Below are 20,547 nucleotides of genomic sequence, written 5' to 3' on the forward strand. Positions count from 1 at the left end.
CGCTTGGCCGTTAATCGCGCTCGCTCGCTGCCTCTGGCATGGCGTGTTCCGGGTTATGGTACGATACGATACACGTACGATTGCCTGTTGCAGCCCTTTCGCCTCCAAGAATTTTTCGTCGAGACTCGATCGAACTCAGTTCGATCGAGTCGAAGGAAATTCGATTTTGAGGAAAATCAATCGTTCTTCCGTACTTTTTTCTTTCTTTTTTTCTTTTCCTCTCTTTCTTTTTGCTGTCGATGCACGAGAACGGCGTGCGTCCGAGCCATTTCCCTCCAACGCGCGTGATGCATGACACGAATTTCGCTGCGAATTTTCGGATAGAACGATAAAGGGTCTACGTCGATTTTTCTCTTTCTTTATCTTTTTTCTTTCTTTCAAGAAAATTTCGATCACAATATATTCAATATTTGTACGATTGAACGTAAGATACAACGTAAGATTTCTTCTCGAAACGGATTTTCTTTTCTCAAAGAATTTCTTCTTCATTTTCTTCCTTCTCTTTCTCTCGAAATTTCATCGACAATTAATGTAACCAAATCAGGATTCACCGTTTTCCTCGACTAAAATTTCAACGAACACTCTTCGAAGAGTCTCGAAAAAGAGAAACAAAGAGAGAAAGGGAGGGGGGGGAGGGACGATTTCACGAGGCAGTAGAAAACGTTCGCGTGTGTGAATAGAAGACACGCGAGCAATGCGGCGCGTTCGCGCCGCGTTCAACCGTCGAAAACCGTAGAGGACAAGCGTGTTTTCTTTTTTGACGGGGACGCCGGTTACGGACGCCCGTTCATGTTACACGCAGAGACGCGTTATCGCTACGTTATCGCCGTTTTCGATGTTATCGATTTTGGCCGATGATGCATGGGGGGAAACGGTTCACGCGACGAGCAGCGTGTACGTGCACACTGCTCGTCGGTAAATAAATAAATAAATAAATAAATAAATAAATAAATAAATAACGCGGATTTTCGAGATGGAAAATCGAGCGATACCGGGCTGGAAATCGAAACGTTTTCCTCCTACGACGGGAATATAACGGTATTTTCGTATCTGAAAATAGAATCTCGCATCGCTTGATTCGCATCGTAACGTGTGTGTGTGTGTGTGTATGTGTGTACGTGTGTCCCTTTCGATGTAACGGAGAGGAGAGTTGGTATAGAATTCGGAACGAGATAATGTATCGTATTTTAGCGATAATTTGTCCCTTGTATCGTTTGTATCGTTTCTTTTATTTTTCATATTCCAAGGAACAGGTTAGAATTTGAATGAAAGTTTGCAGGTTAAGAATAAAGGAAAATTTAATAATTGAGATTTCTTGTGCTTTAGTTGTATGTATACGTGTTCTTTTTTTGAGGGGGGATATTCTAAAGATTTTTCATAGTATAAATTTGAAAAATGGAAGGAAGCAATGTATATTAATGAATATAATTGAAATTTAAACGGATCTCTTGATTTATACACCTTTCTTTTTTGATACTCTAAAGGAGGAGGGATTTGGATGAAATTTTGTAAATTTTGCGGAAGGAGATAATGCACGTATTTTATACACGTTTCTTTTTTTTATTCAAGGAGAAGAGGATTTGGTTAGAATTTGGATGAAATTTTGCAGCTTTATAGAAGATTGGAAAGAGATAACGTGTATTTTATACACGTTTCTTTTTTTGATACTCTAAAGAAGGAGGATTTGGTTGGAATTTGGATGAAATTTTGTAACTTTATAGGAGATTATTGTACGTATTTTATACACACATATATTTTGATATTGTAAAGGAGGATGTGAATGAAATTTTGTAAGGAGACAATGCACGTATTTTAAATTTCTTTTTTAATTGAAGAAGAAGAGGATTCGCATTAAAATTTGGATAAAAATGTTGATTAAAGTTCAAATTTAAGTGAAAATAGATTTCTCGCTTTGATTTATATTTTGAAGTATATCTTTGATTCTCCAACTAGGAAGTGTTTGGTTATAAAGTTTGAAGTGAAATTTTATAGATAGTAATCTCTGGCAAGGAAGGGTTTGGTTGAACTTCGAAATTTTATAGGTTCGAAGATTGGAAGGAAATATTAAATTTACCTTCTTTCGAAGACGTGATAATTGAATAATTGGAACTCAATCTGAGAATAGATATCTCTTTCACGTGAAACACGTAATCTTTGATTCTCTGACGAGGAGGAAGAATTTAAAGAATCTAATGAAATTTTACAGATTTGGAAATTATACAGTGATTGATTTCCACTGCAAAATTGAAAGATGTATAATTTTCTACGAATTCGAATTTCTTAGAATATTTTTATCTCTCGCGGATGAGTATTTATATTCGTATAAAATCGCGAATTTCAATTAAATTGTCTCGAAGGGAAAGGGGGGGTAAAACTCAATTTCCAAAGTTCGATTTCTAAATAGATAAGTTGGAAACAATTGGAACGAATAATTTTCCTCTCCTCTCAGAAACTCGTCAATTTTTCATCGATATATCTTCCATCCTTCTTTAAACTGAATTCTTGAAGAATTGTGGTTTCGCTCTTTTTAAATTTTTAAATTATCGCGCTTAGAAAAAAGAGAATTTAACTTTTGCGTAAAATTTCATTCGAGATCGTTCTTCATTGAAAGAAGATCGAAATTATTACCGAGATTTCATTTAATTGCTTCTTTAATAAAGGAAGGAAAATATATTTTCTATTAACATGTTCGCATATAATAATAATTCGATCAACTGGTTATTCTAGGTTAGAACTGGAATATTATTAAAATTTCATTCACTTGGTTGGAGAAGCAAGCGTACAAATAAGAAAATTCTTTTCTTCTCGGTTCAATTGATTCAACGATTTACGTTCACGAAATATATTTTTATATTCGATCTTCCATCCAATCTCGTGTCGAATTAAATATTAATCCAATTATTCCTGCTAATTGGCGTATATATTTCACATTAAAATTTACATATTCGAACAAGGATTGGTGTACAATTTATTCTCTATTTCGAATTTCCAACTATTTTCGCTATCTGAAATATTCTAAGATATTTCCAGTTTCTCTCTTTCTTAGAACGAAACGAAGAAACTGGATACACGCATCCCAATGACTGACACACCGAAAATAATTAATATCCTCGCCACTAGTTCCAAGTTGGTCACGACCAAGACATCAATCTTCCAACCAAATTTAACTGGTTCCATTAATTAACGAAACATATTTCATTTTTTCCCATTGTTGCTTCACCAAATAATCAAAATAAAATTAAGTCATTGTACATCATAATTGCAAGTTAATCACGATTAAGATATTTTTCACAATTCAACCACTTCCAAATATTTTATTTGTTTTTTTTTTTGTTACAAAATGCACGAATTACGTTATTCTCATTGTATAATTCCAAGTTACTCGTAAATCCATCTTCCAATTAAATTCGATTAATTTCAATAATTAATTACCTTAAGTGTCTCGAGATATTTCATTTTTTCTTCAAATACGAAATCAAAATAATATCTCGAGAATTGCTGTGATTTCAAATTATTCACAGTTAAGTCAACCAAATTCAATTATTTTCATTAACTAAAATCTGAAATATCCTAAAATATTACATTTTTGTTTTTTTACGAAACATGAAATGCACAAAAATTATAAATATTCAGATCATAAATCTTGTAAATTGAACTACTTCCACTAATTGAAATATATTAAAATATTTAAAATTCTTTATACATCAAAATAATATCTCGAAAATTATACACCGATACAGTCAGATCGATCTTCCATTCAAATTCAACTACCTCCACCAAACCAATACCAATAATAATATTCCGAGATATTTTTTTTTTTTTCCAAAATTACGTTATCCTCGTCACCACACCGTACAATCCCAATCCTTACTTACCGAGACGTTATTTTTTCTTTCCGCCCTCATCCGGAAGCCCTAATAGCCGAATACGCTCGAATCCACGGCGTGGATGGGCGATTAATTTTTCGCTCAAAGTGGCGACGTTCCGTCGCCCTATTATGTATATAATTAAGTTTGCATCACCGTCCAACCCGTCATAAACATGCCACGATCCACATGTTTCCGCTACACAGACGCCGAATCGCGGGATTCGATCGATCGATCGATCGATCGATCGCCGTTGATTAATTACCTATCAAACGGTTATCGGCCGGTTATATACGTATACCTTTACGTGGCGGCGATTTCGAGATGGGATCCGAACCGCTGACGGATTTTCGAAAAATGGGGGGGGGGAGAGAGAGAGAGAGAGAGAGAGAGAGAGAGAGAGAGAGAGAGAGAGAGAGAGTGGATGACGAATGGCGGCCGCGTCGAGAAATTCGTCGCTTTATCCCTGGCACGGGATGTACGGTGTCCAGGTATGTGACCGACCATTCGTTCGTCCCCGAGATCCGATTTGTTTCGCTGTTTCGTTGTTTTTTTTTTTTTTTTTGGAAACAGGAAACAGAGGAAGGACGTAGCATTGGTTTCGATTGGTTGATACCTCATTGAATCGTATCAATTTTTTTTTTTCCGTTCGATAGGGTTTCGTGGCATAGGATAGGAAAATTTTGGAATTTGGAAATTTTTTTTCGAGGAGAATTTTGAGCAAATAATCGTTCGATCGAGAACAGTGCGTTTGCTGTTATATTTTTTTTTTATATTTCCAAGAAACGATTGCAGGCTTTTTTTTTAATTAAAGGTAATTAGCAGATTGAGGATATTTATGAAAAATGTCTAAAGCATTTTTATGTTCGTGGGATAAAACAAATCTCTATTTAAGCGCCATTTTTTTTTAGTCACGTTCATAAAAATCCGCAGCCTAGTAATTAGTAAATGGGAAAATATTGATGAAAGTTTCGGCCTCTTTTTTAATTTTTTTTGAAAATGAATACGATATAAAACTTGTTCTGATAAAATATTAATCGTTGATTTAGCATATCTGGAGATTGGTAAAAACATGAGAATTTTTTTTTTTTTACATACATAATCAATGAACGGAAAGTTTGGACTTTTTTTCTTCTTTTTTTTATTTAAAAATGCTGCAAAACAGTCGAGATTGTGCATCGTGTAAAACTTATTTTCAATTCATAAATTAAAATGTATTAAACAATAAATCCTACGTTAAATTTAAAAAAAATACATTCCAAATTATACGCGAAAAAAAGATTTAAACAAACAACAAAGCTCCGCCATTTCACAATATTCGCATTAAAAAGAAAGAAAAGTATACCTCGCATCGCGATTTTAACACTTCTCATTTATACAAATACCTACGTCAAAAATTCTTACATTTCTATCCATCTTTTACCCATTCAAAGTAATCTTAAAAATTCCACTTTGCACAAAAACGAAAACACGCACGCACGAAAATTCTCCGTGATACTAACTCAAAATAATCTTAAAAATTTCATTCTACGTAGAACCGAAACGATACAATCGCGGCGTGAAAATTCTCCATACGTACTACGTGTCAAACTTTAAACCTAACCTAAAAAATTTCATTCCACCATGAAAGCTAAAGCGACGATTTGGACGCAACGTGCACGTAACGAAAACCGTGAAAAATTCTCCTGTATCGCGTCTCCTTCTGTTTCGTCCTTGGGAGGCAAGGTAGCGTGAAATTCGCGATTAATTTCTCGCGGGTGAGTTGGCCGCGATCAAAACGAGTCAACGACAGGACGATAAAATCCGTCCGAGCTCTCCCGTGCAAATTTCACTCCTCCCACCTTCTCCTCTTGCTCCTCGACCCACCGATGACGTTTCCACTCCCCCCCTCCCCTCTCCCGCCGACGGTTGGCGAGCGGTGCATGCCGGTTAAAAGATCCCTCTGCCACTCCCGTTTCCCGGAGAGGCCGCGCCATATTCGTCATAGGTTTACGCCAGCGAGGAATGACGTCATCGAAGAAGGAGATGGGTCACGGGTGCAGTGACACGCATACCTACGTGCCGCCGCGAGACCCGATTTGAACGTATCAACGAAAACTCGAATTAAAATCGATCCGTATCTATCCTCTCTCTCTTTCTCATCTCATTGGGACGATTTGCTTCTAACCACTCTCTGCTTCTCTCTCTCTCTTCGCTTTTCGCGCGAAACAAGAACAAACTCGCGCTTTCTCTCTAATTAAATTGAAAATTACGCGATATTTCGCCACGGGGGGACGAAAGAAAGAAGGGGAGGAGAAATCTCGATATTAATTTTCAGCGACGATCAAACGGAGAGGAGAAGGGGGAGAAAGGGAGAAGGAGAGAAGTAAAAATAACGAGCTCGAGACCCACTTTTCGAATTCCAATTAGTTTCCACGATATTTAATAAGTGTTAGAAAAACAGATTCGTGTAGGGATAGGATGTAAAGTTTTTGAATCGTTTATCGTGTTCACTCCACGTTATTGTGGAAACGAATCGAATCTACGAGGGATCGAAGATGTTCTTGGGAAGGAGGAAGAGAAAGAGAGAAGATAGATAGATAGAGAGAGAGAAATCGCGTAATCAATCGCGTGATCGTCTCTAATATTTTTTTTTTTTTTTTTTTATTATTATTCCCTCTGCACCCCATCGATCTCTATCGCTCCATCTCGATGATACGCGATGATATCTCTCGTACCCTTGTGTCGTAGATACGCATCGTGCGCGCGCGTGCACACGTCGTCTTTCGAGGTCGATTCATTTTCCTCGCATGTATTACAGGGTGGAAGGTTTAAAGTTTCGCGGAACTGGATCCAATATCAATTTGCTCTCGAGTTGAAGGAGGGAGGGAGGGGATCGAGGAAAGCGTACGTACTACGAAACAACCGTTCCACATAGCCGATTTAGTGGAGGGTGCTTCGACGAAACTGAAGTTCGAAGCCGCCGAGGGTATAAAACCGCGAGTGTACGAGAGTAAACGTGGCAACTATGTCACATCGATGCCTCGACGAAACGATTCGTGGCGCGCAGAGTCGTTTCGCGAATTTATTATACGGTCAATAATAATATGCGAATAAACGAGGAGGAAATTGCGAATTGTTCAAAATCATAAATCGATTATCGAAACGATTAGTATTAATTTACATTCAAATTGTATATTTCGTGTATTTGAGATAAATTAAAAACTGTCAGGAATATACAAGAGAATTTATAATTAACCTCTATCTAGAATCTTGGTGCGCGATGCTTATCGAGGCAATAATATTTTTACGTTCTCCATTGACGTTTTCTCTGCGAGACGGATTACATCTCTCTTATACGGATCTCAATATCGTGAAAGCTGCTTAATTTAATTAGCAAAACTCGATCTTCCCTTTTAACATCTTTGTGTAATCCCTTTCTCCTCGATAATCGTCCTCGTGGCACGTAAACACGCGTAACGAGAAAGCTCCACTTTAATTCAATTAGAAAAAATTTAATCATAAGAAATATATATATATTTAATATAGCTAATTGAAATTGCGAAATCAATCGCATGGAGGATAGCGTGGAAAAAAAAAGAAGAAAAATTGGAAACATTTACACGACATTTTCTAATAAAATGCATTAAAGTAAACGTTATTCGTGGAACTCGATAAAACGGCTAGCAAAGCAGAGATTGTTTCCATAAGGGGGTATAGAACGTAAGAGGAGAGAGTACGACAAGCGCACGGACAAGAATATGAATAGTCGGTATAATTTGAAGTAGCCCCCGAACCCTTGCCACGACGTCCTTGGCACCCTCCAGAGAAACGTTCCTCTCTTCTGTGTAACACGTACACGGATAGGGGCCGAGGCGGAGAGAGTTTTAGCTGGAACGCAACCGAGCGGCAGTTGTGCAACGCCACACTTACCTAATATGCGCAATTCACGAGGTAAGGCCGGAATAAAACCGGGACAAAGCTCGCCTTTAAGCATTCTTTTCTGATTCCGAATGCCTTCCCTAAGTAGAATATTCCAAGGGGGTAACCTTGCCTCACTCGGTTACGCGTCTCGAGCAAAATGATATATTTCTTTATCTTCGCGTTTCCTTTATCGCCCACTATCTCTTCCACCTCCTTTTGCGCCCTTCTTTTCACGCCGTTCACGCCAATAAAACCCAATGGAGGAGAATTTTTCCCCTCGGATACGACTCGGTTAAATTTTCCAACTTAACCTGACTTAAACACTTTGCCTCGCCTCGAGAACAGGTTAAGCGAATAGATATCACGTTTCTTTTACTATGCGCTCCTCGTTTCTTTCTTCTTCGTTCTCATTCGCCTAACAGAAGGCTATGGAGGGGAGAGAAGAGAGAGTGAGTGAGTGAGTGAGTGAGTGAGAGAGAGAGAGAGAGAGAATCTTCTCTAGATACGACAAATTTTCCAGCTTAACCTAACTTAAATTTCCTTCGGTGGAATAGATTGAGTGATTCGAGTAGTTATCGCGTTCCATGCCTTTTATTTTGCATTCCTTGCGTCGCTCTCTTCTCGGCTAATAAAAGGCAATGGTGGAGAAGGAAAAAGAGAATCGACAAATTTTCCTTGCTTGACTAGGTTAAGTGGATTTCGAGTAGATATCGCGTTCCGTGTCTTTTATTCTTGGTATCTCTTTGTTCTCGCTATTTGGCCGATAAAAAGCTACGGAGAAGAGAGAGAGAGAGAGAAAGAGAGAGAGAGAACAGAATTTTCTTTAAATACAACAAACCTAACCTAATCCAACTGCTTCACTCGGTTAAATACTTCGAGGTTCGAGTAGATGTATTTCTTTCTCTCTCTCTCTTTTTCCCGTTTCCTTTATCGTGCTCTATCTCTGTCTATTGCCTTTGCATCTCTCCATTCGACTAATAAAAAAAAGTTACAGAGAAGAAACGAAAAAAGAATTTTCTTTCAAATACAACGAACTTAACCTAATCCAATTGCTTCATTTGATTAAATACTCAATCTTTTCAATCTCTATCTATCTTATTTTGCATCTCTCTATCCTCAGTTCATTATTAATAATAGGTTATGAAGAGACAAAAGAAAAAGAAATTTTCTTCTTTTCTATAGAAAAGATTTTTTAATTTCTTTTATCGTTAACTTTCGTCTTCGTATTGAAAAAATTACCACTAATATTAGGTAATAAGATTTAAATATTTTACACGCAAACAATTGTGATTAAAGTGATTCAATCATGAAACGTTTTAATTTTAAAGACAATTTCAATCAATTTGACAATTCTAATGACAGATCGTTCTTTGCTACTCTCTTTATCCTGCCTCGTCTATTACATTATTCTCTGCATCCTTCTCCCTATTTGGTATAACAGGCTACAGGAGGAGAAACAAAAAAAGAAAACTTTGCTTCGGATACAGGGCAAGCATTAACCTCACGACCGACCATGCTCTCCCTACAAAGGATATTGATTTTCCAACGTTTAAGTTCTTCCCCGTCCCGTGTGTCGCTTCTCATGATAATTCACGGATTGATAGATAGACGCCGTTTGGACCGTTCATCGATCACGTGTTTTTCAATGGAAAAATTTCACGCATCCCTCTTACTGTTTCAACGTATCATACCTTTTAATCGTATCGTTATAAAAATTGCAGGACATTCGAATTTTTATGATTTTTTCTTTCTTCTTTTTCTTTTTTAGAATATAAATTAACAATTTCTAAGTAACACTATGCTTTTCGATAACTGTAAAAATAATAATATAATAAATCAATATGATATGAATAAATAATAATACAATAAGTCAAAATGATATAAATATAAAAATTCACTTCCTCCAGTGGAAGAGTATTGAAATATACTCTCCAGTATCTTTAATTTCTGTTCTTAGAATATCAACAAAAATATTCATTACATATCGTTTTATCATCCGATCTTCGTGCAGAAGAATTACATTTAATCAGATTACATTACACATAGCTCGATGACTGAAAATTGATCATTTTCCATTCTATTTCATCCATAGCGGATAAATGTCGCTGTCGTCGTTGAGACGTGTCGTTCCCATCGAATCTGGAAGAAAAAAAAAAAAAAAAATCTGACATAAATATCCTGGAAAATCAATCGATTGATGCGGAGCAATTAATCAAGTCGGGCCACTGACAAAATGATGGTTCATAGAAGGGTTTTCAGCGTTCTTGTCTCGAGCAAGATCCGCGAGATTGAAATGGCAGAGCGCCAGTTCTAATTTATTGGCCTTGTAGGTACTTTTAATACATGAACTTTTGGCCGATTTTTGGCCCGGAAAAAGGGGATGAAGGGTGTCTTCTCTTCTGTCGAGAACACACACCGGATGCTTCCCCCTCTCCTCCCAAAGCCGTTTCCACCTTCCTCCAATTTCCACCACCCTTGCATATCCCAATTGCACCAATCCCTGTTTACGAAAATTCGATTAATTCGCATTGAAATCAATGACAGTGTTTAATTTATGCGAAATATACGATTATATGGACTTACGATTATATGGAAGTTCACACAAGAGGGGACGAAATCCTCAGTCCTCAAAGCGTGTTATTTTTCTTTCTCTCTTAAAATGTATCTTCCGTAATGCTATAATTTGGATAGAGCAAAATTTTGAATTATAAGGGAACTCGTTTCGAGAAAATTAATATTATTAAATAATTCATTATGTAAAATAGATACTACAATTAATACTCATCTTGTTACAAAGAATATTTCCATTCTTTTTTTTTTTTTTTTTTACAAATTTTCATCCAATTGAAATCAAAATAATATATATATAAAATTTGGAATTGTAAGAGAACATATTTTTGAGAAAATTAATATTATTAAATAATTCATTATATAAAATAGATATTACAATTAATGCTCATCTTGTTATAAAGAATATTTCCATTCTTTTTTTTTTTTCAAATTTTCATCCAATTGAAATCAAAATATATATATAATTTTAAATTATATAAGAGAATATTTTTGAGAAAATTAATATTCATATGATTCATTATGTGAAATAGATACTACAATCAATCCTTATCTTAATACAAAGAATATTTTCATTCTTTTCTTTTTTTTTTCATCCAATTGAAATCAAAAATAATATATATATGTAGTTTTGAATTATATAAGAGAACATATTTTTGAATTTATATTAATATTCATATAATTCATTATGTAAAATAGATGCTACAGTTAATCCTTATCTTGCTACAAAGGATATTTCCATTTTTTTTTCATTAGATTGAAATTAGATTTCTCAAGATGAGTTTGGTCTCTCTATAACGTCTCAATATCCATATACCTGTGGCACGATAGGCGTATATATGATTTATTGATGTATCACAAATCGTCACGTTTGATTGGATAAATGCATTCACCGAATTTTGCTGGTTTTGTCGATAGGCGTGGGCCTCGAAATTCTGCTCTTTGGCGCAAATTGAGTAGTTGAATCGAGATAACCGGTCGTGACGAAAGCACTGTTAAATTCGTAGAGTTTATTAGATCGTCCACTGTACGAAAACAGGGAGAGACACAGAGAATTTTATGTTAAAGCTCGTTGCTATATTGCGTTGTTGTTTATTGGTAATTTATCCGTTTGATAATCAATGAGATAATTAATTGTTTGTTATCTCACGCTACCATTAGCTATTATGCTATTGTTAATCCGTTAAAAAAGTAACTAGTTAAAAATAAAGTTACTTTGAGCGATTAATTATTGAAAAATGCTTGAATAATAATAATTTATTCCGTTTTCCATATAATCTTGATTGTTCGACATTATTTGCAATTATTATTACATGTTTTGAACAATGAAAATTATGAAAATAAGTTTATTCAACTATCACTAGGCTTCATGTGATTGGCTAGTGTTTTTTGATTAGTATGTTATTTGAAATTACTTCAGGAATTTCCAGTTCATGGGTGGTTTCCAATATTTTTAGGACACATATTTTTGTATAAAATGGATGAAAGTGATGAAAATTTAATAGTTGTTAAAGTTACCAATAAAGTTACTTTAATAATTTATTGTTCAAAACATAATAATAATAATAGGGAATAATCATGATACCAAACAGCCAAGGTTGGATAATTACTTAACAGAATAATAATTTATTCTGTTTTTCATATAACCTTAATTGTTCGACATTACAATTATTTGCAATTATTATTATATATTTTGAATAATAAAAATTATGGAAGTAAGTTTATTCAACTATCACTAGGCTTCATGTCTTTGGCTAGTGTTTTTTAGTTAGTATGTTATTTGAAATTAGGAGGAATCTCCTAATTTTCCTCTTCAGGAATCTCCAGTTTATAGATGGTTTCCAATATTTTTAGGACACCTTGTATAAAATGGACAGTGATGAAAATTTAATAGTTGTTAAAGTTACCAATAAAGTTACTTTAATAATTTATAGTTCAAAACATAATAATAATAATAGGGAATATTTGTGGTGCCAAACAGCCAAGGTTGGGTAATTACTTAAGGCAAGTTTATTCGAAATTTTTAACTAGTTACTTTTTCAACAGGTCAATGCCCATCTCTGTCTCTGTTGAATGCAGAAATATCTGAAAAATATAGTGTAATATTAATATATTTGTGAAACATCTTTGGAAAGGATAATAAAATAAAAAGGAAAGTTAGTATGAGTATTTATAAACTTACACTACTTAATAAATAATCCTCAATCGACATTTTTTTTATACAACTTTTGTTTTGAGAATCAACTCTCAGGAACATATTAACATTGTTGTATTTATGGAATAAAATAAAATTGAAAGAAAAATCCAAGCTTCTCGAAGGTTGTTGCTGTTATTTTCAATCGAAGATGAATCCTTTATTTATCTTAACGTAATTACATATCTTGTTCAATTCAAAAGCAGTACCTCTTTTATCATGGCAATCATTTATATCGTTTCTTCAATCCTTTCGTCGTGCCACATATATATACGTGACGTACTAGTTGCTTTCTGCTATCCAGCGTGACGTGTATTGACGTGTTTTAATCCTCTTTGCAATGCTTCTGTAATGCAAAACGAATGAATTATCGTTAAATTTATGTTATTTTCGATTATTTTAAAACTTTCTTTTCGATTTGCAAAAGTTGCGCGTATATATTTACTTATCACGAAGTTTAACCTATAAACAACAGTGACTTTTTTCTCTAAACGATGGTAACCGAAAAAACAACTAGATCTAGTTCCATTAGTAAATGCATCTTACGATAACCATTAATAAAATAAATATATAATATACATGAATATTTCGCAAAATAATGCATAATTTTATATAATAATACTCTATAAAAATTTATATTTACCATTATTGATCATTATCGTTGTAAATTTACACGTAAAATATTACGCGATACATCGTATAGCGATTCACATGTATTTCAAATAACTCGTTCACCTGCATAAAAATCCGCAATCATCGGCCATCATCAGACTTCGAGGCGAGATCGACGAGAATCACGCCACGGTTTATCGAGCGCGATGGCGTGGGCGTGCAGCAATTCTGAAAATTACAAATTATACACAACGGCACAGAAAGCACGCGTGTTAATTTCCCTCGAATGGCGACAGGTTGCGCTTCGCGTTCTTCGTTTCTCGAATCGTCGACGATAGAGAAAAACCGTTGCGCCTGGCGGCTATTAATTTCCGCTGGAAATTACACGCGCGAAATCGTGAATTCATAACACGCGTTTGATACATGCGCAGGCGATGCGTCTTTGCCGGTGGCGGATAAACGCGGTTAATTTTCATGGATGGCTCAGATAAGGAGGATGATAATTAACGTCCGATTATTATTATTATTATTATTATTATTGTATCTGGGCCGAGGATTTTCCCGTTAAAATGAGTTTAATTATCGTTGCGGTCAAGTTATTGTTTAAAGAGTGTTGAATAAATTTTGGAAGATAAATTTAAAAAAACGCGGTAAAATTGAATATACAGGATATTTAGAGAAACTTTAAGTGGAAAATTTAAGAAATATTTTAAGAAACGTTGAAATAATTCAATAACAGAAAATATATCTTGTTATTTAAAATAAAAGAATGTATTTTGAAGAGTCAATTTTAAGTATAAATTTGATAGAAAATATACTTAAAAAGCACAGAAGTTGTAATAATTGTAATAATTGTATAAATGATCTTTAGAGGATCAATATTGATCTCTATGATCATCCATCATGTTCAGAGGAGCGAAAATTTTACGTTCAAACGATGAAGAAAATTTAATAGTTGAAGTTACTTCGTACTAATTTATCGTAATAATAATCGCGAGTAATTAATTATATAATGCCAAACTGGTGATTAAACTACTACTTTGTTCGAAATTTTTTTTTAAGTTACTCTACTTACTTACTTTTCCAACTCTGGGTTAAAAATTAAAACGACCAACTCTAGTAACGCCTTGAAGAGAAGAACAAGATGAAAAACAAAGAAGGAAAAATATCGCATTAAAAGTTTCCCTTTTTTAATTATTCGAGGGAGGGAAAATATATAGATCAAACTCTCGCTTCTTGGAAGTTCAGTGATCCTCGTCGAGCCCAATATAACCATCTATCTCCCTCTCGCACAACTTGTTATTATCTCCGCATCACCTCTTTCTCTCGCGCCAGCCAACGCTTCTTTTAATCGTCCACGCGTCGTATTTCGGAAGGAATAACTCTATCCAAAGGACTCGAAAGAAGGGGGGCGGGGACCGATATCGGTTAATGGAGCGATGCCTAGCGGGGAAGTTAGATATTATCGTCACTTCGACCCCGTTAGATTTATTTCCACGCGTCGCCCCTTTCAAGCAGAATAAGCACATTTGCCCTCCTCCGCGAGCGAGGATTTCAGAATTCACCGTCCTCTATCTCTATCTCTCTCTCTCTCTCTGTCCGTGCCCGACATCCAACCCTCGACGACTCTAATCGCGCAAATAACGTTACTCCTGCCCCCCTCCCTCCCCCCACCCACCCGAACAAATCGATTCGAGCTACCGATCGCCCGTTCCCGTTCCTTCGTCGCTTTCCCTCGAATCAACCGACAGCTGATACTCTAACCGGGCCTTAAATCGATATCGAGCCTAATAATCCACCACGGAGCTCTTCCTCCTTCTTTCTATTCGTTCACTAATCGAAAAGTAAGGAAAGAAACTCTCGTTACAACGGTCATCGAGCTTTCGCGATGAAAGGGGAGGGGGGAGAGGAGAGTGGGTTGGTAAAAGGTGTTGTACTTGGTTAAAAAGTGGAAGATTCGAGGATAAGTAATTTTTGATTCATTAATTTTTTGCGTGGAAGATGATATTAATTGTCGGGTAACAGGAGGAGGGAAGTTTGAGAGATTTTTTTTTTTTTTTTTTTTTTTTGTGAAAGGAAAATACGAGAAATGTGGAAAATAAATTTTTGCTCCATCGAGATAGAGTGGATACGAATTCCATTTATATGGAAATTTTATATATTGTGGCTGATTGCTCGAAAGCCTAGCCGAGCTTCTATTATCTGAACTATCTGTGTAATCTAATTAGAAATTTTACGCGATACATTGAATTTGAAAGGATAGAAGAATTAATTCATCGAGCATCGAGATATTATGCCGGCAAAATTATTTCTAAATATTCTAAAATATATTCTATTCTAAAATATAAAATATTCGAATTGAATATTTGAACGAAATAAATTGGATGAAAATTGAAGGCTGATTATTTGAATGTGCTTATCATCTTCGTAAAAACGAATCTCCACTTATCCTTTTTATAAATGTTACGATGTGGAAAAATCTTCAATATCGTCTACTTTTATTTTTTGCGCCAAAATTCGCAATATATCGATGAAGATGAAAAAAAAAACTCGATAAAAAAAAGATAGATACGCTCGTTGGTTAAAATTTGCCGGCATGTGCTCGTGTGTGCTCTCCCGGATGGATTCGATGATCGATTCTCAAACTATTCGCTGGCTAGGCATCATAACGCTTGCTGATAGCTAGGGAATATTTAAAGTGGTTATCGCGTGCATATGGTGTTATGCGTATATCTATCCAGCTAAAGATCGATCGACAAATTAGAAAATCTAATTTACCGGACACGGGTAAGAGAAAAGCCCGTAATTAACATTTCCGTCGATTTCCTCGATATTCTTTCTAACGAGATGTACGTTTCGTAAAATTTTTGCGCATATCGTTCGACGATGAATAATTATTTCGCCTCGAAATCGAGCAAAATTTTTCGGAAACGATGCGATCGAATACGCGGTCACGAATGAATTACTCAACAATCTCTCTGGCGTGCTAATTATACCCGCATGCGTCACTCCGCGTAATTTCCTGATGTATGTCGACATCCATCGATTCACCTTCACCTGTAAATCTCTGGAAAAGATATGTCTTTTTTATTACTTCTTTTTCTTTTTTTGCTTTTGATCGCAATCATAAGTAAAAAAAGAGACTATTTCGAATTGAAGATAATTCATAGAAAAGGGGATGATGGTAATCTAAGGATGTATGCGCGTAATCAAGTTTTTCCATGGAAGATGTAATCAGTGTTCTAATGCGAACGACGAGGAATTTTCAACGACGTTTATAATAAATTACGAATTCTCGCTTAACAAACGTATTTTCACTTTATTTAATAAATCTAGAATTATTTGAAACAATCTTTAAAAGCGATTTTCTATATTATCTATATTATCTGTAGTTTTTTAAAAATAAAAATGACATCGTATACGAGAATATTTGAAACTGAAGAATTCTGGATATATATATGGCTATTGTTGATCCGAGTGATGCCGAGTCATGACGATTATTGCCGAGCGGTTACGATTCTACTATTCGGCTTTATTCGGTACTGATCGTGACGATATATTCGAATGTTATAATAACGTCCAAATTTATCTAATTTTTATTTTTCTAAATGTTCTCAATTGGTTATGTAAACTGCAAAAATCCAATTATAGAAACTCTATTTTATATATTTTACTATATATTTTACTCTCGTATTTGTTATTTCTCATTTTTATCTCCAACAAGAGAAACGAAAAGAAATAACGAGAAAATTCGTGACGCGTAACTGATCCAACTAAGCGAGAAATATCGCGTATCGTTCTAATATCGGACCAATGGGTGCAATAAACGAAAACTCTGGGCGACATGTATTCGTCGGCCATGATACGGCATGTTCCCGCATGACTAAAACGCAATATCGAGTTAGCGCGTGCCACCGACTTGCAGCAAATGGAAACGAATGAAGGATCAAAGAAAAAAGAGTTATTGCAACGCGATACGAGACGAAACACGATCGTTTAAGGATGCGTCGAGCACGCCATTTCGATGAAAAAAATATATATACATATTTTTTTCTTTTTATTCTGCATCCTGTTTTTAAAAAACATCGAGAGACAAGAAGTCTAAGATTCTTAAACATCTCTTTTTTACGGGATGAACATTTATAAAATTTTTAAAGAAATTTCTACGAAATCGTATTCAAAGTTTGAGCGGTGTTAGCAGACCGAACTTAATTAACATTTTTTAAAGAAACTTTTGTCTTCTTTGAGAATCCTCTGACTCGGTGTTTTCCCCATCTTTCTTGGGACTTCCTTTATGGGCATTAATTAACTCGCGTTACGAAAGTGGCGTTGTCACCTTTTGAAACGTTCAAAGGGCAAGCCTCCTCAAACGAATTTTCCGTTGAAAAGGGAACACGATTTTATCGAGTGATAACCGTATTAATCTTAAACGTTTAATTTTTTTTAAATCAATTAAGATGGATTGATTTTCGATAATTGAAAAAATAGTTGAAACTAAAAATCCAACGAAATTCAAAATGATTATGTATGTTGATAGCAATTCCTGTATTGAATACATATACGAATACAAAAGAAAAGGTTACATGGACAAAATTTTTATATTTTTCAATTTTTTGGAAAACTTTATCTTTTGCCAAGAGAAATCTGCATATACCCACTGTATTCCTTCGTTGGAATACGTAGATTTCCAATTCGATTAATAGTAACAGCAAAACGATTAAAAAAAAAATCTACTTACTTGCTCGGATTGAAATGAGATCCAAATCTATCTGTCTAATTTTCAATATTATAACGCCTAGATTCACATTATTCGCATCGAATCTGTCAATGTGACAGGAAGGGAGAATTTTTCTTCGACAAATGAGAAAGTTTCCCAATAATCTGATATCTTTTTATCGGATAGATCGATTAATTTTAATTATTTATCCCTCCCTTGTCTTCCAAAAAAAAAAAAGGAAAAAGAAGAAAAAGAGGAAACGTTGGTAAAGTTTCATCGAGTAGCCACGCCAAACTCGATCGGCGTAAAATAATTACTTTAAAAGTTGGAAAGGGGACAAGACGAGAGAGAAAGAAAGATCCCGAGCGTACATGCCCGAGCATTTAATGAGCTTCAAGATTTCTCAAAGAGGCCATGGCTAAAGATCTGCCCTACTAAAATTAATGAGTTTGCATCGGCTAACAAGGTGGTAACACTCGTTTGTAATTGAACGTTGGTATCGAAGATGTGCGTTGTTAAGGATATCAAGACACCGAGGTTGAAGCACGTACGAGCAACCGAACAACTCGATGCGAATCAAGAGAGCCTGTTCCTTGTCGAGAGGGCCGATTTACGATTAATTATCCGTTAAGTTAAAAACTTTACGTAGATTGATGCACGACTTTTTCTTTTTCCCTTAGAATTTGATGGAATCGAAGTTGAATCTTTATTTAATGTCAATCGTCGACCTTCTGACAAATTTACAAAAAATTGACTCTATCAAAATATCTCGAAAAACTAATAATCATATTTGGAATTATTTTCATTCGTCTAATTGTTATATTTTTCCTTCAATTTTAAATTTCTTTTTTTAATGAATCATAACCTAGTCTCGCTGTATTTTCTATTATTCTTACCTCTTCTCAGACGTTTTAATCCAAAAAAGAAACTGCACCAAATTATTACAAAACTTAATAATCCACTCTCGAAATATTCGATACAAAAGAATCACTAATTTACCACGCAAATTCACTTATTTCACTTCTCAACCAAACACAGCGAAATCTCGTGTATCGTTTGAAAAACGCGATACAGCGCCTCTCGCGGCGTTTACACGGGCAGACGAACGAACGAACGAACGAACGAACGAACGAACTAGCAAAGAAGTGTTCCGGAAGTAGGCGCCTCGACACGACATGGATCTTCCATTCGTCGAACAACCATTATCGATAGTTTCGAAACTTCCTCCGCCAACTACTTTGCTCCATTTCCCCACATATATACACATACACGTACGCGCGGTGACACGAGGGAAAATTATTTCTAATTGGTTCCTAATAATCTTCCCGATACATGCTTCCGGCGTGGACTCGGAGCGGGAGATTCGAAAGGGGGATTCTTCGTCTGCTTCGCATTCTCTTCCTTCTTTTATCCTTCCAAGTTTTCCACCGGGGAGAACTTAATTTAATCCCTTAATCCTCTGATATCCGTCCATCACGTTTAAGCCGTCTTATCCGATCCACGGTTTTTCTTTTTTTTTCTTTTTTTTTTTTTTGTTTCGCGCATTCGAAGAATAATTTCAACGGTAAGGCGAGCTTTGAACGAAGTAAACATTAATCTCGTTCCTCCGGATGGGAAATTGGATACAATTATCACAATGATCGCGAGAGCGCGGATGCAAGTTTGTAATAAAGGAATCGTGAAAATAAGTCTTGAAGGACGACTCGATTTATTTCGTAAAATATATAAGGATTTTTTTCAGAATCGTAATATATGTTTGAAGAATAAGAATATTTCGAAGAAGGCAACGAAATTCACCGTTGTGAAACAATGTGTTTGGTGAAATAAAAATGAAAAACTTCTCAGAATCGTGGTAAATTTGAAGAAAAAGATTCTTCTGAGGTAAATTTTTCATTTAGATGCTCCATTTTTTTTTTTTAAGATAATTGTATCTGGAAATTTGTTCACTGCATACTCGAATAAATATATTATTATAACAAATATAACAATTTTAAAAAATAAAATTAAAAATGTATCTATTCGACAGACTTTTAAGCATAATGCTTCGTAATAAAATAATTTTTATTCCAATTTTCACTTTTCAATGTACGTACACGATTTCGATACCAATCTTTCACTCATTAACCGTCGCATCGTTACACGAAAGCTTAACATTTGAAAAGAGCTAATGGAACACAAATCGAAAACTACTTTCTAGATACTTGAAACACCCTCTTCTCCCCTCTCACCATCTTTCTCGAAATTTAATTTCACCTCGAGCCGCGCATCTATACGTGACGAAATTCACCTCGATTCCTCCTCCGTCGAAAATTCGATAAAAACCGAAACGAAACGCGATTTCTAGACTGAAGAGGACAAAGAAAGAAGAAGAAAAAGAGAAAAGAGGGGGATCGAGCGCGGTTGCTTTGGCTTTTTTAATTTTAAACTTACGATTCCCCGCAAAAGTTTCCACGGGCTCGAAACCAGTGGAAATTGCAGCTTTGTTCCCCAGCTGCGTTAACGCGAGGTATTTTACGAGCCCGATGCCGGAATTTAATTTAAGGCAGGAACCGCGTTGCTCCGTCAAAGAGGGGAACAATTTTGGGAAAAAATGAACGCACGCGTGCGTTGGCAACGTTGCGCTTGTTTCGCGCGATGGACGAAGTCGCATTAAGATAAGATAAGATAAGATAAGATAAAGCGCGTGA

General features: G+C 35.4%; 1 protein-coding gene and 1 long non-coding RNA gene across 29 annotated transcripts in view; one reads left to right on the forward strand and one right to left on the reverse strand.

Annotated features, from left to right (window-relative positions):
* Window positions 1-20,547, forward strand: part of LOC551663 (disintegrin and metalloproteinase domain-containing protein 11) — an 82,366-nt gene that overhangs the window by 1,417 nt on the left and 60,402 nt on the right. The gene's annotated exons all lie outside the window — the stretch shown is intronic.
* Window positions 7,031-20,307, reverse strand: LOC102654625. 8 transcript variants are annotated; one of them, XR_003305235.1, is made up of 9 exons: window positions 18,757-20,002; window positions 13,175-13,371; window positions 12,741-12,877; window positions 12,520-12,689; window positions 11,155-12,422; window positions 10,353-10,445; window positions 10,000-10,269; window positions 9,668-9,908; window positions 7,031-9,581 (listed from the first exon to the last, which is right to left on the reverse strand). It is a non-coding gene; the product is annotated as an uncharacterized LOC102654625 (long non-coding RNA). The 8 variants fall into 8 exon arrangements; XR_003305233.1 differs by having other exon boundaries at window positions 12,520-12,663; window positions 18,757-19,999; XR_003305234.1 differs by having other exon boundaries at window positions 12,520-12,663; window positions 13,267-13,371; window positions 18,757-19,998.

Source organism: Apis mellifera, linkage group LG8, assembly GCF_003254395.2.
Source record: "Apis mellifera strain DH4 linkage group LG8, Amel_HAv3.1, whole genome shotgun sequence".
Taxonomy (NCBI): Eukaryota; Metazoa; Arthropoda; class Insecta; order Hymenoptera; family Apidae; genus Apis; species Apis mellifera.